Genomic DNA, 12,702 nt, shown 5'->3' on the forward strand with positions numbered 1-12,702 from the left:
GCCACCACACCCAGCTATTAAAAAAAATTTTTTTTTGTAGAGACAAGCTCTCATATGTTGCCCAGTGCTGGTCTCAAATTCCTAGGCTCAAGCAATTCTCCCACCTCAGCCTCCCGAAGTGCTGGGATTACAGGCTTTAGAGGCGTGAGCCACCGTGCTCAGCTTTATTTATTTATTTTTTCAAGTAAAGACAGTGTCTTCTTATGCTACAATCTGCTCTCGACCTCCCAGGCTCAAGCAATCCTCCCACCTAAGTGTCCCGAGTAGCTGGGACTACAGGCGTGCACCACCATGCCCAGCTAATTTTTAAATATTTTTGTGGAGACAGTGTCTCCCTGTATTGTTCAGGCTGATGTCGAGCTCCTATGCTTAAGTGATCCTCCCACCTCAGCCTCCCAAAGTGCTGGGATTGCAATTGTGAGCCACTGCACTTGGCCTACTCTGTCTTGATTGTCATGGTGTTTTTACAGATGCAAATATTTGTTAAAATCCTCTGCATTGCACACTTAAAATGGGTGTGTTCTCTTGTGTGCAAATTATATAATATAAAATTACAGAGTGACTCTGAAAAATAAAAAATAACTGCCCTGGACTTCCTTTTCTTAGGCTGAGCAACACCATTTTAGAAATAGTTTAGGACTTTCCGTGAGTAAACAGGAAAAGAAAGATTCAGAGTTACTAAAGAGACTGGAAACAAAAATTTCCAATTAACTGTATGATTATTAACCAGCCAGCATGGGTTTACATAATTAATAATTCCAGAGGTTTTTATGACTTTCATTTTTCTTTTGCCTTTAAACATATTCTTCAATAAGCCATCATGAGAATGTTCTATAGGTGGTGGGAGGCATGAATGGCCAGGTGCAATTACTTCCCTAGACATTGGATTAGGACATGCATATGCTTAAACTGGCATTGTAGCTGTTTTTTTGTTTTGTTTTGTTTTGTTTTGTTTTGTTTTGAGACAGAGTCTCGCTCTGTCACTCAGGCTGGAGTGCAGTGGCATGATCTCAGCTCGCTGCAACCTCCACCTCCTAGGTTCAAGTGATTCTCCTGCCTCAGCCTCCCAAGTAGCAGGGATTACAGGCGTGTGCCACCACGCCCAGCTAATTTTTGTATTTTTAGTAGAGACGGGGTTTCAGCATGTTAGCCAGGCTGCTGTTGAACTCCTGACCTAAAGTGATCTGCCTGCCTCGGCCTCCCAAAGTGTTGGGATTACAGGTGTGAGCCACCGCACTCTGCCTAAACTGGCATTGTAGAACCTCTCTTTTCCACTCTACATTGTACTGTTTGCTGTGTTCTTTAAGAATATGCAATTCTGCTACAGAAGAAGGAAAAACACCTAAGATGGGTGAAACTCGTTGTTGTAGTCAGCTCAGGCTGCTATAACAAAACACCACAGACTGAGTGGCTTCAACAGCAGGCGTTTATTTCTCACACCTCTGGATTCTGGGAAATCCAGGATCAAGCTGCTGGCAGGTTCAGTTTCTGGTGAGGGCCCTCTTTCTGGCTTGCAGATAGCTGCCTTCTTGCTGTGCCCTCACATGGTAGAGAAAAAGAGCTCTTGTCTCTCTTCTTTCTATAAGGACACTAATTCTGTCACGGGGGCCTCACCCTCATGATCTCATCTAAACCTGATTACCTCGAAAAAGACCCCTCCTCTAAATACCATCACATTGGGGGTTAGAGCTTCAACATATGAATTTGGGGGAGACACCAACATTTAGCTCATAATACTCATAAGAAATGTTAAGCATAGATAAAAACAAACTTAAGTAGCTTGTGAGAAATAAAATTCATAAGATATGTTAAGTATAGGTGGTGATCGAGCAAATAGCTTATGAAACAGAATTCATAAAATATGTTAAATACAGGTAGTAAGTAATATGCTTAAAAGGTCAGAACAAAAGTCTTAAAGACAAAAAGGGGCCAGGTGTGGTGGCTCACGCCTGTAATCCCAGCACTTTGGGAGGCTGAGGCGGCTGGATCACCTGAGGTCAGGAGTTCAAGACCAGCCTGGCCAACATGGTGAAACCTTGTTTCTACAAAAAATACAAAAATTAGCCGAGCATGGTGGTGGGCACCTGTAATTCCAGCTACTCGGGAGCCTGAGGCACAAGAATTGCTTGAACCCGTAAGGCAGAGGTTGCAGTGAGCCGAGATTGCACTACTGCACTCCAGCCTGGGTGACAAAGCGAGACTCTGAAAAAAAAAAAAAAAAAAAAAGGATGGAAAGTCTATGGGTGCTGCCTCCAGGCTGATGTTTATATCATCCCTAAATCAGCCACCTTTCAGTAATCTCAGTATCGTCCCCCACGGTCCTACATATGCTTTGCCCCAGAGATGCATATAAAACCTGTAAGTGTTCAGCAGCTAAGCTAACTGGCAAGCTATAGCTCTGGCAGGCTTACTTGCTCTGGATCTTTCTAACAGAGTAAGCATAGGGGAGGGAAGGCATCCAGGCACTTTCTGCTGACCCCTCCCCATGTCGTCCAATTTCAACTCTGCTCCTTCCAACCATACCATCAGCAGAGAAAGGTCATCTTCCCTCAGCCCTAGCTTGCTCCCTCTCCTACGAGTGGTAACCTACCCCATCTACACCCTCCTTGCTTTCTGTTGTGTGTTTTAAGTAGGTTCAATAATCTCCACTTTGAGCAATATATACTTGGTCTGTGAGCCCTTCTGTTCCCTGACCTCTGAGAACGCTTTCCTGATAGTGAAATCGGAGGCCGCCTTTCCCCACAGTGCAGCCTGATTTGGGGGATAGCCAAAGCAGCCTTCAATCTATTTGATGTTTTTATTGTTTTTGGTTTGTTTCGTTTTTGTTAGTTTTAGGCAGCGTCTTGCCCTGTTGCCCAGGATAGAGTGCAGTGGCATGATCTTGGCTTACTACAGCCTTGACCTCCCAGGCTCAAATGATCATCCCACTTCAGGCTCCCAAAGTGCTGGGATTACAGGCATGAGCTACTGCATCCAGCCCATTTGATGTTTTCAAATGCATATGAGGTGCAAGTAAAGTTATATTCCTGACTTTCCAAACCAAGTAAGTGTTAGTATTCATTCAAGCCCCTTTGTCACATCCCATGCCAGGCAGCATGAGTTCTTATGTGTTACAGGGCAGGGGATAAACCAAAATTTTGTCGGGGGTGGGATAGGATTTAGAGGGAGAGGCACATCCCTCCTTGATTCCTATCCATTCATTGATTCAGTAGACACTTAACAAACCCCACCTTTTTCCTAATTGTGGTTGGGTTAGAGTGTTAAATAAGGTCAAATCCCACCCTCAGGGGGCATGCTTTCTCAAGGAGGCCCCAGATGCATGGCCCCTACACAAACAAGAGAACTAAGTGCAGGAGAGGCGTTATAAAGGGCCATGGGAAAGAGAGGTGTATGTGGATGCATGTGCTCTGGGGTGTGTATATGTGTGTGTGTGTGTGTGTGTGTGTGTGTGTGTGTGTGTGTGTGTAACAAAAAGCAGACCTCACAGAGGAGGTGTCATTTTAGAAGTCTTGAAGGAGGAAGCCGGGCACGATGGCTCATGCCTGTAATCCCAGCACTTTGGGAGGCTGAGACAGGTGGATCCCCTGAGGTCAGGAGTTCAAGACCAGCCTGACCAACATGGTGAAACCCCATCTCTTCTAAAAATACAAAATTAGGCCGGCATGGTGGCGCATGCCTGTAATCTCAGCTACTCAGGAGGCTGAGGCACGAGAATCGCTTGAGCCGGGGAGGCAGAGGTTGCAGTGAGCTGAGATCACACCATTGCATTCCAGCCTGGGCAACAAGAATGAAACTCCATCTTAAAAAACAAAAAAAGTCTTGAAGTAGGAATAGGAGTTTTCCTGGTGGACAAAAACCACACTTTGGTCATTCAGAAGGAGGGATGATTAGAAGCAAAGACCCAGGCACATGGAAGAATATGAGTGTGAGCTGGGCACAGTGGCACATGCCTGTAGTCTCAGCTATTCAGAAGGCTGAGGCAGGAAGATGGCTTGAGTCTAGGAGTTCAAGGCTGCAGTGAGCCATGATCTTGACACAGCACTCTGGGCTGGGTGACAGAGCAAGACCCTGTCTCTTAAATAAATAAATAAATAAATAAAAAGGCTGGGCACAGTGGCTCACGACTGTAATCCCAGCACTTTGGGAGGCCAAGGCGGGTGGATCACGAGGTCAGGAGATTGAGACCATCCTGGTTAACATGGGGAAACCCCGTCTCTACCAAAAATACAAAAAATTAGCCAGGCCTTGTGGCGGGCGCCTGTAGTCCCAGCTACTCAGGAGGCTGAGGCAGGAGAATGGCATGAACCCAGGAGGCAGGGCTTGCAGTGAGCCAAGATCGTGCCGCTGCACTCCAGCCTGGGAGACAGAGTGAGACTCCATCTCGAAATAATAAAATAAATAAATAAATAAATAAATCTGAGTGTGGACCATGGAGGATCTAGGTATGAACGGAGCACGGATGTAGAAAGGGAGGGGCAGGTGACCACACGGGAAAGGTGAGCCAAATTGAGTACTACAATGAAAAGCCCATAGGAGTCATCTTAAGCTGTCCTTCTAGCTGCTCAAAATCAACAAATAATATTTTAAAACTTGCAGTCACTCTCTTCACTCTCGATTAATCCTTCCCCTTACATCCATTCCAATAGCAAGTTCTGTTTGCTCTACCTTCAAACAATATCCTGCAAGACCCACCTTAATCCAGGTGATGGTCACCTCTCCACTGAGTTGCTGCAATAGCCTCTGAACAGCTCGCCTCACATCTGTTGTTACTTGCCCCTCCCCAGCAGTCTACTCAACCCAACCCAGTAGCCAGAGTGATTTTTTTTTTTTTTTTTTTTTTTTTTTTTTTTGAGACAGGGTCTTGCTCAGTCTCCCAGACTGGAGTGCAGTGGTGTGATCTCAACTCACTGTAAACTCCACCTCTTGGGTTCAAGGGATTCTTGTGCCTCAGCAGCTGGGACTACAGGTGCACAGTACCAAGCCTGGCTAATTTTTGTATTTTTAGTAGAGACAGGATTTCACCACGTTAGCCAAGCTGGTCTCGAACTCCTGACCTCAGGTGATCTGCCCACCTGGGCCTCCCAAAATGCTGGAATAACAGGCATGAGCCACGCACCTGGCCTCATCACCATATTTATGTCTCAGAAAGATCCCTCTCAAGGAGACTGAGCTGAAGCAGGGGACAAGAGGTGATAAAGGCCCTGCCACAGAGAAAGGCTAGATTCCAGAGACATTTACAAACCAACAGAGATCAAAGGTGTTTTACAGACTGACTACTGAGATTAGAGTTAGTAATAAAGAGTATATTCAATTAAACCCAGCATGTTAGTAATAAAGAGTACATTCAATTTAACCCAGCACATGTTTGGTGCATATTTGCTAAGGGCAAGGGATCATGGGAAAAAGGGATAAAAGGACAGACCATGCCCCAAGGTGGGTATTGGGTCAGGTGAGTAGGGAACTGAAGAGAAGTTTGGTGCATGTGCTGGGAGAATGGGGACAGAAAACGCTCGATATCCAACATGGGGGAGATTTGAGAAGATGCCATAGGGTAGGGCATATCTAAGCTAGGTCCTGGAAGAATTTCAAAGGCAAAGACTGGAAAGAACAGTGTGTGGCAGGACATATTTTGAATTTCATCGTCTCTACCATCTCTCTCAGAACTTTCAATGGAGTTGCTAGTGATTTGAGAAATAAGTATTTCCATACCCCATAAAACAAAATAAAATTTAAAAAAGAGGACAAGGTACACAGAAAAGCAGCAAGGAAGAATTAGGATCATTCATCACCAGAATAACTTGGTCCAGAACAAGTGAACCATGTCAATAAGATTTTAAGAAAACACAACAAATCACTTCCTTGTTCAGATGTGTCACAAAAGGAACAACAACAAAAATCCTCCAAGTGAGTAACTGCTGACTCCTGGACTTTGACCTGGGAGAACAATTTTCTGCCAGGGTGATATTGTTGTACAGCAAGTTAAGATCCTTGGTAAGCAGGATTCCTACATAAAGGCTGACGGTCATGCCGGCTTGAGGAACTTGCCTACATTTTTAATAAAACTGTCAGATCAAGCCATGCCTGGCTGCAGTCTATTATTAATACAAATTCTTAACTGTCAATTAGTTAACTGGCTAGTAAAAGGAACCTGGCTTACAAGATTGTTGCTAATGAATATAATGCTTTGTTCCCCAGCAAAACATATGCTTAGGTTGTGTAATTAGAAGAAGGGCCCCCTCCCTCCTTCCCCACAGGGAGATCATGTGCAGCTGAATAAAGGAGCTTATTATACCTGTGAGGGGTCAAAGTCTGTGGATCTGTGGCTTATGGTATTATGACAGATTACAAAATCACTCTATTATGCTAGTCAATCTGTTTCCAAGCACCTAGCAGGGAGCTAGCTGGGCACTAGCCGCTCCAAAACAAGATTCCCATTGGTTTTCTTCCTAAGGTCTCATGACGGGTCAGCTGTTGTTGACATCACCCCACCGCTCACATGTCAGTCAGAGCCTTTTTGTCTGACTTCTGCCTCTGTCACTGCCAAGCTGTCCTCTGAGAGTCAGCCCTTGCCTCGGGCCACAACCAGCTCCCAAGGAGAGCTCAGATGAATTTGAAATCCAGGGGCTTTTGTGCTAGTGAAAAGGAAACGGATGTGGTACACTTAAACCCTGTGTGTCTTTTGTTTCTGACTCCCCTTCCCTCCTGTCCTTCCCCTCTCCCCATCTTTTTCTTTTCCACTATTTCCCTGCCTCCTCATCTCTCTTCTTCCCACCGTGGGCATATGCCTTCTTTTAAAACATACTTATTTTATTTTATTTATTTATTTTGAGACAGAGTCTTGCTCTGTCGCCCAGGCTGGAGTGCGGTGACAGTATCTTAGCTCACTGCAACCTCCACCTCCCGGATTCAAGCAATTCCTCTGCCTCAGCCTCCTGAGTAGCTGGGATTACAGGCATCCGCCACCAAACCTAGCTAATATTTGTATTTTTAGTGGAGACAGGGTTTCACCATGTTGGCAAGACTGGTCTCGAACTCCTAACGTCAAATGATCCACCCGCCTCGGCCTCCCAAAGTGCTGGGATTACAGACGTGAGCCACTGCGCCTGGCCTAAACATATTTAGAGAAGAGCGCAGCTAATAGACCTGTCTCCTCCAAAAGCCTTTGTTTTGAAGTCAGTGGTCACATGCACCTACAAAACCATTTCAAATTCAAGAGGTCGAAAGATATTTGCCTAACACTCCAAAGAAGTGGCTTTACAGAACGTTCGTTTTATTACCTCAGCAGACAAATAAATATTCTCCAGAGTTTTTCTCCCTCAACTCTTCTACATTTCCAGCAGTCTCCTGCCACTGGCTGGATTGTCCTTGTGGGAAGGGACGGGGACAGAGGGTGATTGTCTACATTCCTGCCACCCCCAGCTTCCCTACCTTGTTTCTGCAACTGTCTAAACAGCCCAGAGTCTGCAAAGCAGAAATTCACTGGGGAATGTGACATGTCAAATCATAATATTTATAAGACTTAATGAGTAGGAATAAAACCACAATTTTCCAAGTAGTGATATCTGGAAGAAAAATCATGGAAACCATATCCACAGGGGCTTCAAGCAGAGCTGCTTCCCTGAGGCAGACGAAGAGTCTGGCTCCAGGGGAAAACCAGTGTTCACTGCTGCCCATGTATTGGGGAGTCACAGCGCTTGGAAGACACAGCCACTTTTCATCAGTGAATATTTTGTAGGTGACCATTAAGGACTGAAAATACCTATGGTAGGGCAAAAGATGACAGAAAGCTGGACTGACCTGGGGGAGAAATGGTGTCACCCAAAAGGGCTCTGTAGTTACACATGAGGAAGCAGCAGCTGAGTTCATCAAGGGTCTGTGTCAGTCACATCCGCATTTAATGGTTTAGTGTTACTTTTTCCCCATGTGTATTAGTCCATTCTCACACTGCTGTTGTCCGAGGTGTTCTAACCAAAGCGACTCCATCTTGAGTGAGGGCTAGGAAAATGAAGCTGTGACCTGCTGGGCTGCACTCCCAGAAAGGTATTCCTAGCGTTTAGATGTTTACAGTTAATGGAACAGATTGATAATGTTTACTTAACAGACCCAGACTTGGGAATGTTCTAAAATCCCGATATCTGGAGAATAAAGACATTCCTAATTTTGCTTTAAAGATAATATTCTTTTTTTTTTTTTTTTTTTTGAGACAGAATCTCACTCTGTCACCCAGGCTGGAGTGCAATGGCCGGACCTCAGCTCACTGCAAGCTCTGCCTCCCAGGTTCACACCGTTCTCCTGCCTCAGCCTCCCGAGTAGCTGGGACTACAGGCGCCCGTCACCACGCACAGCTAACTTTTTTTTTTTTTTTGTATTTTTTAGTAGAAACTGGGTTTCACTGTGTTAGCCAGGATGGTCTCAATCTCCTGACCTCGTGATCTGCCTGCCTAGGCTTCCCAAAGTGCTAGGATTACAGGCGTGAGAAAGATAACATCCTTGCAAAATATAGTAATTAAGAAGATTAATCCTTTATCAGAAACCCTTATAGCAGAACACATCTCCCCATGATCTTTTTTCTTGTTTTTTGTTGTTGTTTTGAGACAGGGTCTTGCTCTGTTGCTTAAGGTGGAGTGCTGTAGTGTGATCTCAGCTCACTGCAACCTCAGCCTCCCGAGTAGCTGGGACTACAGGCTCATGCCACCACACCTGGCTAATTTTTGTATTTTTAGTAGAGATGGCCATGTTGGTCAGGCTGGTCTTGAATTCCTGACCTCGAGTGATCCACCTGCCTCAGCCTCCCAAAGTGCTGGGGTTACAGGTGTGAGCCACCGCCTGGTGCATGATCTTTTTTTTACCATATATATGTATTCACAAGCATTGTACCTTGGGTGGAAGCATTCCTCCTCTTATTTTTGGGAATGCCCTACTCTGTCTATGGAGTAGCTGTTCCTTCACCACTTTACTTTCTTAATAAACTTGCTTTTGCTGTGCACTGTGGACTCTCCTTGAGTTCTTGCGAGAGATCCAAGACCCCTCTCTTGGGGTCTGGACTGGGACCACTTTCCTGTAACACTATGAAGAAATATCCAAGACTGGGTAATTTATATTTTAAAAAAAGAGGTTTAATTGACTCACAGTTCAGTATGATTTGGGTGGTCTCAGGAAACTTACAATCATGGCAGAAGGCACCTCTTAACAGGGTGGCAGGAGACAGAATGAGTCCGAGTGAAGGGGGAAGCCCGTTATGAAACCGTCAGATCTCCTGAGAACTCACTCACTGTCACAAGAACAGCATGGGGAAAATCACCCCCCCGATTCAATTATCTCCACCTGGTTCTGCCCTTGACATGTGGGGATTATTACAATTCAAGATGAGATTTGGGTTGGGACACATAGCCAAACCATATCATTCTGCCCTGGCCCCTTTCAAATCTCATGTCCTCACATTTCAAAACACAATCATGCCCTTCCAATAGTTCCCCATAGTCTTAACACATTCCAGCATTAACCCAAAGGTCCAAGTCTGAAGTCTCATCTCAGACAAGACAGTCCCTTCTGCCTATGAGCCTGTAAAGTCAAAAGTTTGTTACTTCCTAGATATAATGGGGGTACTGGCATTGGGTAAATACACCCATTACAAATGGGAGAAATTGGTCAAAACAAAGGGGCTACAGGCCCCATGTAAGTCCAAAATCCAATAGGGCGGTCATTAAACATTAAAGTTTGAAAATCATCACCTTTGACTATGTGTCCCACATCCAGGTCACACTGATGCAAGAGGTGGGCTCCCATGGCCTTGGGCAGCTCCGTACCTGTGACTTTCCAGGGTGTAGCCCCTCTCCCAGCTGGTTTCACAGCTGGTGTTGAGTGTCTGCAGCTTTTCTAGGCACACAGTGCGAGTTGTTGGTGGATCTACCATTCAGGGGTCTGGAGGATGGTGGCCCTCTTTACACAGCCCCACTAGGCAGTGCCACAGTGGGGACTCTGTAGGGGCTCCAACCCCACATTTCCCTTCCACACTGGCCTAACAGAGGTTCTCCATGAGGGCTCTGCCCCTGCAGCAGATATCCAGGCATTTCCATACATCCTCTGAAATCTAGGTAGAGGTTCCCCAACCTCAATTCTTGACTTCTGTGTACCTGCAGGACCAACACCACATGTAAGCCACCAAGGCTTGGGGCTTGCACCCTGTGAAGAAATGGCCCAAGTTATACCTTGGCCCCTTTTAGCCACAGCTGGAGCTGAAACATCTGGGGCATAGGGCACCATGTCCTGAGGCTGTGTAGAGAAGGGGGGCCTAGGCCTGGCCCAGGAAACCATTTTTCCCTCCTTGGCCTTTGGACCTACGATGGGAGGGGCTGCTATGAAGTTCTCTGACATGCCCTGGAGACATTTTCCCGATTGTTTTGGTGATTAGTATTTGGCTTCTCATTAATTATATAAATTTCTGCAGCCAGTTTGAATTTCTCCCCAGAAAATGGATTTTTCTTTTCTATTGCATCATCAGGCTGCAAATTTTCCAAACTTTCATGCACTGCTTCCTCTTGGATGGTTTGCTGCCTAGAAATTTCTTCCACCAGATACCCTAAATCATCTCTCTCAAGTTCAAAGTTCCACAGATCTCTAGGGGCAGGGGCAAAATTCCACCAGTCTCTTTGCTAAAGCATAGCAAGAGTCACCTTTATTCCAGTTCCCAACAAGTTTCTCATTCCCATCTGAGATCACCTCAGCCTGTATGTCATTGTCCATATCACTATCAGTATTTTGGTCAAAACCATTAAATCTCTACAAAGTTCCAAACTTTCCCACATTTTCCTGTTTTCTTCTGAGCCATCCAAACTTTTCCAACCTCTGCCTATTACTCAGTTCTAAAGTTCCTTCCACATTTTCAGGTATCCTTATGGCAGCACCCCACTCCTGGTACCAATTTACTGTATTAGTCTGTTCTCACGCTGCTGTGAAGAAATACCTGAGACTGAGTAATTTACCAAGAAAGGAGGTTTCATTGACTCACAGTTTCACATGGCTGGGGAAGTCTCAGGAATCTTACAATTAGGAATGCACAGCAGCAGGAGAGAGAATGAGTCCAAGCGAAGAGGGAAGCCTCTTACGAAACTATCAGATCCCATGAGAACTCACTATCATGAGAACAGCATGGGGGATACTGCCCCCCGTGATTCAATTATCTCCACCTGGTCCTTTCCTTGACACATGGGGATTATTACAATTCAAGGTGAGATTTGGGTCAAGACACAGAGCCAAACCATATCACTATGTCTTCTTTGTATTCTTATAACTCCTACAACTTTATATAATGGTCCTATCAGCACAATGTGCCATTGGATGTTCTGTTGTAAAGAAGCCTGTATGTATCTACATAGTTTTTACCTGATGTGTATAAGATGTTCTCTGACTAGAGTACAGAAGGGAAGTTGGGAAGAGATCCATTGTATGTGAAAAACTGAGGAAGTGGGACCAGTGATACTTGAAACAAGACCCTGTGGTATCATGCAAAGAGCATGGGCTCTGTCATTAGAAACAACTGGATATGATTCATGGCTTACACTTACCACTTGTGTGACCTTGGACAAGTTTCTAAGCCTTTCTGAGTCTCTGTTTCATCATATGTAAAAGTGAGTATAACATAATCAGAAATACTTTGAGAGAAAACCAATATAAAAAATGCTCATAGCAGGAGCTCAGCAATGGGTAGTTTTTATCACTGTTCATTTTGAAACACTGGACACTTTAGTGGTATCCAAAGTGTCCTAGCTTTTCATGCTGAAGGATTCAGCAACCATTTCAACATCATATGGTATGGAACAACACTGCTGTTACTGCTTCATGTGCTAATAAAAAGCCTGTGTTCCAGGCAATTTGCAAAAAGTAAGCACCTCGTGTCTTCCCTTACTAGATTGAGGGATTCTTTTCTTTTTTTTTTTTTTTTTTTTTTTTTTTTGAGACAGTCTCGCTCTGTTGCCCAGGCTAGAGTGCAGTGGTGTGATCTCAGCTCACTGAAACCTTCGCCTCCTGGGTTCAAGCAATTCTCCTGCCTCAGCCTCCTGAGTAGCCGGGATTATAGGCACCCACCACCACACCTGGCTAATTTTTGTATTTTTAGTAGAAACGGGGTTTTGCTATGTTGGCCAGGCTGGTCTCCAACTGCTGACCTCAGGTGATCCACCGGCCTCAGCCTCCCAAAGTGCTGGGATTACAGGTGTGAGCCGCTGCTCCCAGCCCTAGATTATGAGATTCTTTTTTTGTTTGTTTGTTTGTTTGTTTTTGAGGCGGAGTTTTGCTCTTGTTGCATAGGCTGGAGTGCAATGGCACGATCTCAGCTCACCACAACCTCCACCTCCTGGGTTCAAGGGATTCTCCTACCTCAGCCTCCCAAGTAGCTGGGATTCCAGGCAGGCACCACCACGCCCAGCTAATTTTTTGTATTTTTAGTAGAGACAGAGTTTCTCCATGTTGGTCAGGCTGGTCTCAAACTCCCGACCTCAGGTGATCCACCCACCTTGGCCTCCCAAAGTGCTGGGATTACAGGCGTGAGCCACTGCACCTGGCCATGAGATTCTTAAAGAAAATAATGGTGGCTTATTCATCTCATCAACTTCAGGACTTAGCATCAATAGGCACATCACAGTTCCCAATACTGTATGGGCATTTTCGTTGAAGAACTTAGACTGATGTGTGAAAAAGCCCTAA

Source organism: Macaca nemestrina, chromosome 5, assembly GCF_043159975.1.
Source record: "Macaca nemestrina isolate mMacNem1 chromosome 5, mMacNem.hap1, whole genome shotgun sequence".
NCBI classification, from domain to species: Eukaryota; Metazoa; Chordata; class Mammalia; order Primates; family Cercopithecidae; genus Macaca; species Macaca nemestrina.